Source organism: Lampetra planeri, chromosome 34 (genome assembly GCF_965212315.1).
Source record: "Lampetra planeri chromosome 34, kcLamPlan1.2.h2, whole genome shotgun sequence".
NCBI classification, from domain to species: domain Eukaryota; kingdom Metazoa; phylum Chordata; class Hyperoartia; order Petromyzontiformes; family Petromyzontidae; genus Lampetra; species Lampetra planeri.
In genome coordinates this window covers 4783664-4797856 of record NC_136140.1, presented here as the reverse complement: position 1 = coordinate 4797856, position 14193 = coordinate 4783664, and the positions used below count along the sequence as shown (strand labels likewise).

The window sequence follows — 14193 nt, the reverse complement described above, 5'->3', positions numbered from 1 at the left end:
TAAATCAGACAACAACAAGAACAACAACCAGACAACAATCGACATTAAACTGTGTCGTAGGTGTATCTGCAGCTCTCCTCAGGTTGTTGTGAGCGGAAAAAAACCATAATCAGCCCTATTTATAAACAGATTCCTCGACCGCACAAGTAAGCGCATGCTCATCGTCGATTATTGGCAGTGGGCAAGGTTTTCAGAGACAACAAGTCTGTGATTGCTACAACAGCGATGGTACATTTTAATACGCTTCCTGTAGCTTTCATCAGTATGATTTGCCGTTATCCATGCACCGCTGAAATAATGCTACAGTGGAATAAAGTTACATGTGCATAACCACGCACGGATGCTCATATACCGGAGCAAGAAAAATAACCATTCATCGCTAAAATGTGTAAATTACATTTTTGATGTCTGGAAGGTGCAAAAATAGCCATATTTCTCCCTTTAGAAGAAAAAATGCGTATCTTGGAAATTGGATTCCCAGGCGATTGTTATGTGGACATTACCAGTGGTGGGTTTTGGCAAAGGTTGAACCTTTATTTATACCTGCTGTCTCCCTATGGAGTGAGACACACTGAGCGTTCACAGCTTTTCCACTGAACTGTGGAATAAAAAATAAACCATGTTGTTTCAGGATCTATTTATTGAGTTAATAACGCAATGGTTAGCACACTGCGCTAGCAAACCAGAGGTCGCCGGTTCAATCTCCCAGCATGGCAGCTTCAACAATGGGCACATTTCTTCAATTCACCCCCAACCCCAACCACCTCTGTCCACCCAGCAGTAAAATTGGGTAGACCACAGTAGATCGGCGGGTAAAATTACGCTACTCCCACCACTTCTGAAACATCTGGCCAGCAAAAAAAAAGAGTAGGCCAAAAACACCCTGCTGTGGAAGAGCTCTCTGGAGCCCCCTTTAGTGGAGGCCCTTCCCTCGGCAGTGGTGCGAGAACACAAGAACAAAGGTCGCACCTTTAGCTTTACCTTTACCCGAGTTAAATATATTTGAAGAGTGACTTTGGTCTGCATCTAAAGGGCAGTCCATGTTTTCTTTAGCACGAGATAAGTGCTCAGAAATATTGCCTTATTTTTCAAGTTATCCGTGAAATCGTTGTGTTTATTTTGCCGGATGATTAGAACAATGTTTAAGGGTAAAAATATAACAAATATCATCTCTGTGTGACTGACTTGCTTTGGTACCACGTGAACAACGCGATGTTTTGGCAGATCCATATATCCCGTGTTATCTACGCAGCGTAACGATCCTAATAATGTTTTTTTTTAATCTACCTTTTGGTAACAAACCACAAGGTACATGTGAAATATCGCACACTCCATACCGTATACCATTTTAATATTTAATAGTGTTCCAGTTCATTACGAACTTCTTGATTGATGCAATACCAATTCAAAGAAGGTCATCACCATAATAACTCTTCTCATTTGCCCAGTAATTTGTAAATTAAACGTCTTCCCTCCTCCCACAGCGCCGCATGAACTTTTTGCCTCACAGTGACGAGGAGACCTGTTCTCCTTTATCTATTGTACCTATTTATTTTTAGTGCATTTGCTGACCTTTCCTATACTTTGCACGCCTGCGGGTTTTTTTTGTAACTGTTCGTTGGTGTAACGTTCTGACCCCGTGCCCCCTACTGGACATCTGTTGAAAAGAGCTTCGTAGCTCATCGGATTTGTATCGAGGATAAATAAAGATTGTGATTCTGACTTGACAACAGCAGCGGTGAAGGCACTCTGCCATACGTAGCTCAACATAAACAGCATGTCTGCTCAATACAAAGACCTGATCTTTGCCCAGAATCAATAGTTATAGCCGGAGGGTCTTTCCCTCCACAATAATATACGTACTTCTCATCGTACGTTCGGGGACTTGGGTCAGCTTCAGGACTCTCTGTTGAGCAGAGGAATCTCTGCTGAGCCAAAATACCATCTTTTTAGCCTAAGGGTCCTCTGTTCTTTTTAAGAACCCCCCTTTGTTCAACTTGCCTTTGCCCGACACCCCTTACTGCCAAGCCTATGGGATTGGTTCTGAACCTAAAGCTGTCGCCCAGTTAACTCAAAGGCTTTTATTAAATAACTCCCATTTTAATACGTGGTTAACAGCTATGTCGGCTACATTTGAGCTGTGAAGAAGGGGCAAAGCCAGAAATGTTTCCGATTACAGTCAACAGCGTGTGTGTATCTATCCTTGTAAGTCGGTGTTATTGGCGAATTTGTTGCGTGTTTTGTTAATCGTGCTTTGTGCACCGCTGCCAATGCAGCATAACCAAATAATTCGTTTAATTTAAATGTATTTATAAACCACAGTTCTTTTATTGAATTAGCATTTGGTAAATCAATTCCAGACTGTGACGGTGGCATCCTGATGGGCAAACTGCGCCGTGAGCACGGGTAACCTGAGTTCAATATGGTAATTGTTTTTTTACCCAGATAGAAGGTTAAAAAAACAATTATCATATTTGTTACTGGCAAATGAGGTTCCAATGGTGTAAATGCTTACCCCCGAGCTCTCATACTCTGATGGTACATTCTCTTTGAGTTGTGCGCCTTTTGGCGTCATCTGGTCCAACCAATGTGAGACTAGGCTCTAAGGAAAGCTGTCTCGGGTGTGGACCAATCAACTTCAAGGACAGTGCATACATCATCAAAGTTATGTTTTTTTTGCATTATGACTGCAGGTATTGTGGTCTATGCAAACATGACTCCTTGTAAAAAAGGTGTCAGTTTTGTTGCCAGATAGAAGGGTAAAAAAACAATTATCAATGTCACTCACATCCCTTCCCCAACCCATACTGCCACGGTGAAGTATGGTCAAACATTCCCCCGTGAGCGACACAGCAGACGGATCCTTTAATTTAGCAGCGGATTGCCAAAAGGGCTTTAAATTATTGTCACGTGTAATGTATACTGTTTTGTATTTATGGATATGCTGCAAACTTATGGATGCATAATTAAAATGTAGGCACGCTGTAATGAAGAAAACATCAGAATAAATATGAAGCAGCTCTTTTGTGTTTAATGTAGCATCTTTATTTTAAGGCACGGCGTCGTTTAAATTAAAATCTTCGCCTTTAACTGTTTACTCTGAGCGAGCAAAACGACTCGCATGACCCTAACTGTGATGTCTTTGGACACTCAAATATATAAAACGTTCCGTTTAACAACAACAACAAAAAATCCAATTAAGGCTGGCGGTAAGAGCTTCAGAAAACGAATTCTCTCGACCATTGCGAGTGCCTCCGTTTGGACTTTCATCTTCGTGGCAAAAACTTGCGGCCTCAATTATCCGCGAAGGCACATCATCAATGACAATAAACCCTCTCAATTGGCTATGAAAATGTAAAATCATTGCATTAAAATGAAGATATAAATTATCCCACTTTAATGCATTATTTAAACTATGCACGACCATTATCGAGCATTTGATTTTGTTGCAATGACGTGCGTTTGAAAAAGGCGTTTCAGATCGCTTATCATATTGTACACATTCATTGCCTTTAACGAATCAAAGTCAAATTGTATTTTAGAAAATTTGAATATAATTCCACATTACTATACATTCGAATTGTTGATTATTATTTTTTATAGGAGGCTTGGTTTATTGTACATTTTGTATTTAAAATGTCCTTGTTTTGTCTTTATTTAAGTGGCATTGACACAGCGCAGCATCAAGGAATTGGCCACAATTTCAATAATGCCCATGTTATGATGAATTTAAAAATACATTTCTTGCAGTCAATCAATTGTGGGATAGTTTTTTTTTATCATTGCTGCCCATGAAATCACGCAAAGATAATGTTGCATGCCTTCAGAGAGAGGATTGTACAAAATTAAACAACACAAGCGAACCCCTGTAATGTTATTAAATTAATTTAGATTTCATAACGTACTGTTTAAATGTCTATCATGTACCTTACAATTTTTGTTCAATAATTTGCATCGCATTGATGCATAATTCGTTTATTTTTAGTTAGATCTGGAGTTCGTTATCTTTCTCCCGCACCTCCGAATAGCACGGTTTGCTATGTATGGTGCGAAAGAAGTTCTACATACAAACTACTATACCTACACACTACACTACTATACACTACACTACTATACACTACACTACGACACAGTACACTATACACTACAGTACTACACTACAACACACTACACTACTATACACTCCACCACTATACTAAATAAAAAACTAATTTAGTTACAACTACTTTTTTGTATTTAGTTTTTTGTCCTCCCCCCGCAACTGCTATTATCACGGTTGGCTACGTACGGCGTGAAAGAAGTTCAACATACATACACACGCACATGCGTCAGAGCTTCCGCGAGAGAGAGCTGAGCTTTTTTGTGAATGACCGATGATGCTCGATGTAATCCCCAGCGAAACGTCGTATTAGCGTCGTCAACATTTCGCTTGCTTGTCGGATGAGTTACCGGGAATTTATATTATACCTACACGATCTAACACGAAAGAATAGCATCACGAATAATGCCGGTTGTGAAAGTATACGTAAAACAATTGTGCACATGTTTATTCGCATATTTCATATCTGCTGTACAGTATTTCTCTTAAAATGTTTCAAATATTTACCATTGTTTCAGGTAGCAGTCAATTCCTAATCGAGGATTTTTTGTGTTAGATCGCGTAAATGCCATTGTGTCGTTAATCCCACCACCACCCGACACAGCCAGAACAATTCTGGCTGTCGCCTGACGATGCTGGTTGTAATTACCGGCGAAACGTCGCGGTACTCTAATTGTGAATGTTGTGGGTTTACGCTCCAACATGCCGGAGAGCAGTGACGGCTCCTGCAAAATCTTTCAGGGGGGGCAAATGTCTGGATGATTTATAAGGATAAGGTCCACCCATGCAAAGGATAAATTAACAGCTTAAGCATGTAAAGGCAACTTCACTTCTTTAATATTAATGAAAAATAAAGTGACTCTTACAATACATCTTGTTTGTTTCTATACTCACTATTAATACAATCCACTCAAGTTTCTTTTATTAAAGATTCCACTAGGTGGCGACAAATAAAATTGTTGACTGAAATGTGCTTACGTATGATGACGTAAGCACGTTAGTGCGAGCCCTCCCGGAAGCCATAGAGAATGCATTGCAGCGCCCCCCGTTCGAAAAAAACCATCTTTGAATGTAAGTCTATGGGAACACTCTGGGCGAATCTCAGCCGGAGTGAAATCGCCCAAAAAGAGGCGGTACTCCACAGAACGTGACATGACGCTGATTGGACTATATCCAGAGGCACAGTGACGGCTAGCGTGACTCTGTGGTTGAATGACATTGGTGGTGTGTCGCCCAATCGCCCTAATGAAGAAACCGCCCCTGCCGGAAAGATGAACTCGTCACTGATTGGCACGTTCTGTTTACGTGACAAACCTTACTAATTGGCTGCGTCGGGTGGTGGCAGGTTTAACGATACACTTATATTTACACGAGCTAACCCCAAAAGAAACCTCTATTATGGATACATGCTCCCGGGGGGAGGGTGCAAGTTTATCTATATATATAAAATCGCAAATCTGTCTGTCTGTCTGTGTGTGTGTCTGTGTGTCCGCCGGACCATGCGCAGTTTCATTGGACGAAATGTGAGGGATTTGTGAGACACGATTGGTCCGTTTGGTTTTCCACGGCGGTTGCCCCTGGCAACGGCTAGCGACGCATTCGCTGCGGGGTGGACGCCATTTTTAATTCCTGTTAAAAATTTGCGCACGCATTAACACGCGACTCTGAGGTAAATTCATCAAAGTTTCACGTTCTCTTCACTCCCCCCCCCCACCCCAATGTGTGCAATTACTATTATAGGGTCGGTAGATAATAAAATTATAGCGATTAGACAGTATTATTGTAGCGCGGGGGGGGGGGGTAACGGCCCCAGTACCCAGCCTCAGCCGGTTGGGCAATTTAGGCGAGGCCGGAGGCTCTGCACGGTACTAGGCCTCGACACCCCACCACACTATAGGCCGTACATATTACTGGACAGCGGCCCAGGAGATCGTGGCTGGGGGGGGGGGGGGCAGCAGCCCATCTGTGTATATATGTAAGGTTATTAAGAAATATATTTTTCACCCGGGCAACGCCGGGTACTTCTGCTAGTTCTTCTATAAAACAACCACTCTTGATTTCCCTACTCAGTGGTATAACAATTTTGTATCAACCAGTGCTACAATTTTTTTTATCAACAACGAAGGTATGACGGACTGAGTGAATACCTAACCAGAACTTGAACTTTCCCATTTCAGACTGCGAGGCGGCAAGGGTTGCCACCTGTCCAGGTATTCCCAGGATCGACGTCGTTTGAAAGCAGTTCTCCTTGAAAACCTCTAAGTCTTCCCCAGGACATTCAAAGTCCGTTGTTTTTCTTCTTCAATTGCATCACAATGCAGTATTCCACTCGAGGCAATGTCGTTCTAACTCTTTCGTTATTGTGGGACGTTCTTCTTGCAATGTGTCCCAAGCTTTGTACGTCAGAGGTGGGTCGCCCCTCCACCCAGTTGAATATTTCAAAATGGAGGCTGTTTATATTGTGAAGAGAGATATTTTGTGTGCTATCGCATTCATCGTTCAGCATCACTAATGTTTCGATTTAAAGCTTTCGTGACTTCAGGGATTCATCTTCTTGGTTCTTTCGGTAAAGTCACGTAGCAGAGAAATAACAAAATAATAAAAATAAAACATTATAAAATAATTATGTGAAATAATAAAATAATAAATATTCAACATAATAAAACAATTATGTTTTATTCTATTATGTTTAATTTTTTTTATTTTATTATTTCCCTTCTACATGACTTTACAGAAATAACCAAGAAGATGCATCACTAATGTGTTTGGTTGTTGCGGAACAGGTACGTGTACAGCCCTTCTTTGTCATTCCATTGATTAATGAGGGCTCTATCGACTCCGCGTGGGTTGTAGTGCTAATTTGACCATACTTCACTGCACTGGTCAACGCGGGCTGATGAAGATGGAGAGCACAGACGTGGACGCATACAAGTACAGTACAATAGTGGATTCAGCTGCATTGCCCTCTGCTGCCCACTACGGTGTAGTGAGTGAGTGGTGGTACACGAATGTAATTCATAATTTTAAAGTGGGGAGGGGGGGGGATTCCTGAATTGTGTTGCAATGGTGTGCATACTGCTCATGACTGTCAGGTTATTGAGGTCCCTGTAGAATTCAGTACAGCAAGAGTGCTACTGATTCCTTTGTGTGGAGTATTTAAGTTTTTTTTTTACCAAGAAACAACTAAAAAAATCAAGATAGTCTCGTTGCCATGTGATCTGGGGCATTAGCCTGCCAGTAGGGGGGAGGGGGGCGATGATTACTGTGTATAATCACAGTTGAGAGTAATTTGCGGTGTAATTTGGCCAAATTTGGACCCTGACATTGGGCACATGGTGGCGTGAGTGAGGTATTATTACGGTAATTGTACCCCGCAGTAATAACCAGGGTAACCCACTGGATTCGAACAGTGAACCTCTGCAACGAGCGGCACGGATGCTCACTCCAAAGAGAAAGTGGCCAAACCTCCTGATTAGAAACATGGCAATTACACCTGGCACTCAATGAGGCTTTCCTGGCCAGAAAAACCTAAATTATTATATTTTTATTATTATGTGTCCTGTAGTCAACGTGACCAGTTCATTAGTGGCCAAAATAATGATCTCAATCGGAGATTATACATTTGTCGGTAACTAAAAATGTACTCATGGGTAACTGTCCATATGCCAATTTAAGACTGTTAATCTATACATCTTAAAATTGCATTCTATCAGTGCCCCATGGTGTTAAATAATGCTGTCTCCACTATTCACTCAATTTCTTGGCCTCTCTATCTCTCTGCTGTGAAGGCCCATTGCCTAAAACGTTACCTATAAGGTATATATTATTTCCGTTTTGTGCCAATGTTAGTCACGAATGCGTTGAGTTTTTTTGTCATTTGGAACTATGTTGGTCTTCAGAAGATCTTATCGCTGCAAGTTAGAACTTTAGAATTCCACAAAATGTATGCATCACATCATCTTAATATTTAAATGTCTAATGTGATGAACATTTTTCAAATGCTATGCACAATGTTCAAAGTCCGCAATGTGTTGCATGGTGGTAGTTCTTCAGTGATACTGTATATATGGGTGTGGATTTTTAAATGTACAAATCAGCCTTTGTGATAGATGCACTATTATGGTAAGCACCATTCCATTTCCACTTTGCCTGTCGCAAATACTTCCTTAATCTCGAGTCAATTACTCAAGCACCTGACTCTTTGCCAACGTTTTCAATGAGCCATTTTGTGCAACATACTTTCAGTCATACTTATGGCAAACAACATTCTTATATCGTTTTTTTGTAAGTCTTTTTTTAGCAGATATATGTCTTCAAGTCTATTTCCTTTTGGAGACATTCGCGGTGCTCTGATGAGCATTTGAGCAATGCGTTTTTTTTATACAAAACAAACTAAAAGAGGCACTGGTGGAGATGGAGTGAATAAATCAGCTGGTTCGCAAGTGCGAGGTGGAATATTACATAGCAGCATCTTGAGAAATGGTCGGTGGCTTATGGAGGCCTATTGAAGCAGTAAATGAATCATGGCCGATGATGATCTTAATGATGAAATGTCAGCCAATTGTGTGGAGCAGCAGTGAATCTTGACGATGGCGCAATGGTGATTTGCGATATGGTATGGTGACTGATGGGCACATTGCAGTGAACGGTGTGAATTTTCTTCAATGTGAGTGTTGAAGAACCTGTCTCAATCTGCACTTCAAAAACAGCTGCTAGCCTCTATTCTTTGCCCGTAAAATTCACATCACAGCCGTCCAATTAGACCTTTGACCTAAAGTATCTCTCCTTCGATCCATCCACTGCCTCTCGTTATCTCAAACTCTGGTGTCGTCGTGTGTCTTGGAAGCACTGGTACGGAAAAGCTGGACAAATTAAAAAAAAAACCCATGTGCAATGCTATACAATTCTGGAATTATAGATTGTCTAAACCCACCTGAATATCAGTTCCCCTGGAGGGCTTGGGCTGTAAATCGTACAACAGTAGCAATTAATAAAAAAAAACACGGTGAAACCTAATAATAATAAGAAGAAATGTATGACTTTCTTTTTCTCACCCAAGCAAGTTTTAAAACAATTTCATTACCAGCAGATGTGGAACGGTAGGCTCCTTTTTCCAGATGCATGTAGGTCGACGCATTATGCTGTAAAACATTACTCGGCCATTACAGATCCTCCTTTTTGAATGTGCACCACACAATTCTCCTGGCTCCCAATTCCCCTGAAGCCTGCTACGGCAGTCCGTTCATAGCACGCCTGTTGCTGCCAACGTATCCGTACTCTGGTACTGCCCCCATCTGTCAACACGTTCCAATTGAACAAAATATATATGCCCACGGAGAACAGAATTCATACTGATTACACGATGGGTTTGTGCGGTTTTTCCCTCTGCGTGTGTGGAAATTGCTCATTTCCATCAAGCATTTTGAGGGAGAGCCATTAACTTGCTCGGTGTATTTATTGTTTTAAATCCGTGGTCGTACATGTTGTTCCGCATCCTCACGTTCAACAATCTCGCGAGAGAAGCTAATGCTCGGACGAAGGGCGACTTCCAATCCGCGATCTTACGCCATTATTCAATGCACGTCACTCGCTTCGCGGTTTCTACGCTCACGAAATCCAATGTTCGTAGGTTTAAATTACATACGTAATCCGCAGCCTTCTACTCAATTAACCCCTCCGCCTTTTTGTGAGTGATTAAAGTGTGTACTTTTTTTTTATATAAAATGCGTACAACGCAGCGAGCATTCATCTTACCATCGGCAGTAAACTCTCACACCATACGTAATATAGTTTTCTGGGGGTTTAGATCGCGTACATATAAATGTGTCTAATTTTCGATTTAAAGCTTTCGTGACTGCAGGGACTCATCTTCTTGGTTCTTTCGGTAAAGTCACGTAGAAGGGAAATATAATATAAATGTGTCGTTAAACCGGCCAGCACCCAACACAGCCAATTAGTAAGGTTTGTCGGGTAAATAGAACGTGGCCAATTCGTTACTAGTACAGCACACCGGTGTGTTGGAGAGCAAATCTACAATAACAATAATGAATATTTACGCGATCTAACCCAAAAAAAAACCTTTATCAAGGATGATATTGGTCGCGAAAGCCTACATGTTCAACTTACTCACACCATCAATGCTCAAGTTCAAGTTCATTTATTAGGTATAGCCCTGTGAGCCATTCGGCGAAATATATCTTGCGGAGGTCGATTTTAAAACATTGGCATACAAAATATGCATCACGTGTGCAGGTTGCCCATGTAAAAAAACACGCGTATATGTACATAACATGACAAATATAGTGTTTGGACGACAATATTAAACAGTCATAATAGTGGTGTTTTGAATTAGATCGCGTAAAAATATGAATCTGTCATTAAACCCGCCGCCACCCGACACATCCAACTAATAAGGTTGGTCACGTAAACAGAACGTGGCAAACCGTCACTAGTACAGCACACCGGTGTGTTAGAGAGCAAATTCACAACATTTACAATCTGAGTACGACGTTTTTATTAAAATAATTGTATAGTTGTTTTACAGGCATACACGCAACTTATATTATCAGGAGCTTTAGCCTCGCATCTGACGGCTGATATCCCTCTGTCTATCCGGAGTTCACCAGTTATTTTCCATACATAAATACCTCCTGTTGAATATCACTTATATTTTTTTCGATCCAATGCAGCATACATGCACGTATATACATAGACAAAGCGTCGCGTAACGAATTTGCATCGATATGCGGCCACGGATATGCGTGCATAGTTTTACCGTTAAAGTTGAACGTTTCCTTGTGGGTGTACTCTATAGACGATGAGAATGATATCTACAGCAAACGTATCAAGTCAAGTATAGCCTGTTAGTTCAAATTCAAATCAGAGCCTCTGCACGACAAAATCACAGACAAGCACATTTAAGTACCTGTTGAGTTTTTCGTCGTTAGTGGCACACAAAAGTTGAGTGTGTGTACCTTATATAGGTTAGGAACCTATCTTTCTGCCTAAGCTCTATATACGGCATATATAATGTCTACGAAGTTGTACACGCGGAACAAATTGAAATCAAACGTTCTGTCCACAACTATGAATATTAACATTGCGAAAAGAAACAGATCAAGTCAATGCATGCTCTCTTCCGAAGCTGCTTCTAACGATCAGCGTTGGCAGACTGTTGCTTTAAGTTAACTACTGTCAGCAAGTTACCCTCGTGTGTGCGTGTGACAATGTTTCTCTCTCTCTCTCTCGTGTGTGTGTGTTGAATGAACTCCCATACCGACTACTGTGCTCAACAGCGCAGTCACTCACTCACTCACCACTTCCAGAGGCTGAGTGACAGCGTGTAGCGTCGCTGTCCCCAGACTGAATGCGACGGAGGATGGAGACTCTGCGCCTCTTTAAGAGCACATGCGTCCACACGCACACGCCAGCAACCACACGCAGCAGACCTGCAGAGAGGGAGCCGTGCTGTGTATGTTATAGGCTGGCGTTGTCTCTCCCTCCTCCTCCTCCCCCCACCACCACCACTACTCCGTTTTCATCTCTCCCGCACCACCCACCACTCCCGCACCACCCACCACCACTCTTCATCCATCTCTCCTCTCAAACGTCACACCTACCTCGCTCGGTCACCCACCCCCCCACATGCCACCCCTCGCCATCAACCTCGCGTCTGAAGATTGCGCTCGCAACTTCGTGTTGCGGCTCATTGTCAACGTTCCTTCCCTCTCGCTCACTCATCAACCAACTCCGACAACTGCTGATTTCAACCACTCACGCCTCGCTCGCCGCGCGCACTCACGCAACTTTGCAACTAAATATAATCGTGGAGCTTCGGGTGGCACAAAACTGCTTCGCTCCGTTTTCCACATTTTGTTAAGTAGTTTTTATATCTATAAAGTTGTCGTTTTTTATTCTCTGCTATCACCGCATCGATCACAATGGGTTTTTTTTTCTTCAGAGATATTTTTGTGAAGTGTTTCGTAAGTTTGTTTTATCTAACCGAAATATATGGGGGGAGGAGATCTACATTGTAGTTCGAGATGTATGTGCATTGTTGATATATTTTTTGCATTTGAGAGAGAAAGCAAAAATGCATCCCCAAACTAAACATCGGTGCATATAATCCATTAAGAGACAGGGCACAGAGGCGTGGAAGTTAGAAGGATGCAACTCTGTTAAGGAACTCGTTTGTGAAATCGTTTTGACCACTCTCGACTAATCATAGTAATGGTGATAACTCAGCCATTAGCCAATGCACTACACACTGCATGAAGTCTCTCCACGCCGAGTTTGTCCCGGAATAATGTTTTGACCATACTTCACCGCAATTATTCTTGTTGTTTTTATGCTGAAGGGGTGGGTGGGTGGATGGGTGGGTGGGTGGATGGGTGGGTGGGCGGAAACCAGGGACCGGTTTGGATATCATTCCCTGCTGATTTTAGCCGTGACTGGGAATCGAATACAAGCGACCAGGGATCGCAGTGTGTGGTTCACTCACTCCTGTTGCCACCGCTTCTCTCGCACACACACACAGACTGACAGACAGATTCGTAGGCATACGCACACACACAACATTCGCCACGAAGTGACGGTGATGCCGTCACGACGGTTGTGCCAGGCTATGTGCACATACAAACACAGGCATTTCGCACGTACACGCACACACACACGTGTCGTAGGCATGTGCACATACGGGGGGGGGGGGTACGTTGGTAAATGCACACACGACAATGATGATAATAAAGTCATTATAATGCAGAGGTCCAGTCGCTTAGGGATACGCAAGCTTTCTTTGATCGTCACTGATTCTTACACAACAAATGTGTCTTATTACATAACGTGCACATTACATTTGGAGAACAAGTAAATTGGCATGCTACTCATTGTCGCGGGGGGGTGGGGGGTTTATCACATCCACGTGCTCCACACAATGATTATTCCGCTCGCTCCCATCCCCTACCACAAATCCGCAGAGCATCCAACTGTGGAATTTCGGTGTGGGGTGTGTGCAGGCGGTGCAACTGCACTGGCACCCATGGCCCAGAGGGAGGATATTGGGCAGGGTGGTCCCATTTCATTCCTTGCATCAGAGCCGATGCCAACCACACAAAGCCGATAATGTCAAGCTGCAGGCCATCAACTGTAACAATGCAATGTGCAGACGCCGAGGTATTAGGCTGTAGCCATTATTGTTGGTGGTGATTGCACATACAGTTTAAGCTTCGCTTGTTAAAAACTATTTCTGCAGAACTGCTTTTTGTATTTCTTTAAAATTTTAAAATTGCTTCTTTTGCGCTTAATATTGTTGTCCTTCCCCCGCACCTCCGATTACCACGGTTGGCTACGCACGCTGCTAAATAAGTTCAACGTGCATACAAATACTCTTAGTTCTTTCGGTAAAGTCACGTAGGTAAAATTATTAATTATTATTAATTTTACCTACGTGACTTTACCGAAAGAACTAAGAGTATGAATCCTTGCAGTCACGAAAGCTTCAAATCTAGAAGTGCATACAAATGTAGTGTAGGACAAGTCGGACACGAGGCAGTTGCAGGAGGGGCCTTGTTTTATTGTAACATCCTTCGGCCGGTCACACCCAGGATCGCCTCCTTCTCGCTCCCGTTTCCGTACAGCGCAGCCTAGACACAACCCTAACCGCGTTGCACCGACGGCGTCGACCGAGACAGCCAACAACTGTCTAGCCACGCAATTATCGAGCGAAGGCTGCAGCGACGGCAAGACGAGTCCACTCCCAGAACCGGCAGCCCAGAGCTCTCGTTCTCCGCTGCTTTTATTCTCCTCGGCGCGGCCTGACTCCGCCCTGGCTCCACCCTGGCCGCGCCTCCCTTCTCGAACCCACTAGCGGGTTCCAGGAGCTTTCCGATTAAGTCTTCCGTGACCTTTGCCCCAGTTCCTCCGCCCTGCCGTCACACACGCCGTGTATATGCTCGACGGAATGTGCGCTAACTGTCCACCGCAGTTGCCGATGCTGGATAGCAGTCGGCGCAATGTCACTACACAAACATAGTTTCATGATTTAATTTAAAATAGATCGTATTGGGCTTTTGGCAAACCTGAGACTAATATCACTG

At 42.8% G+C, this 14193-nt stretch overlaps 1 protein-coding gene across 1 annotated transcript in view; it reads right to left on the bottom strand.

Moving 5' to 3' along the window:
* The window catches only part of LOC144730051 (isotocin receptor-like), a 35501-nt gene extending 23967 nt beyond the window's left edge, over nt 1–11534 (bottom strand). Inside the window, exon 1 of the mRNA XM_078610565.1 lies at nt 11416–11534. The gene's annotated coding sequence lies outside the window, so the exon portion shown is untranslated. The remainder of the gene's footprint in view (nt 1–11415) is intronic.
* Nucleotides 11535–14193: the final 2659 nt, after the last annotated feature.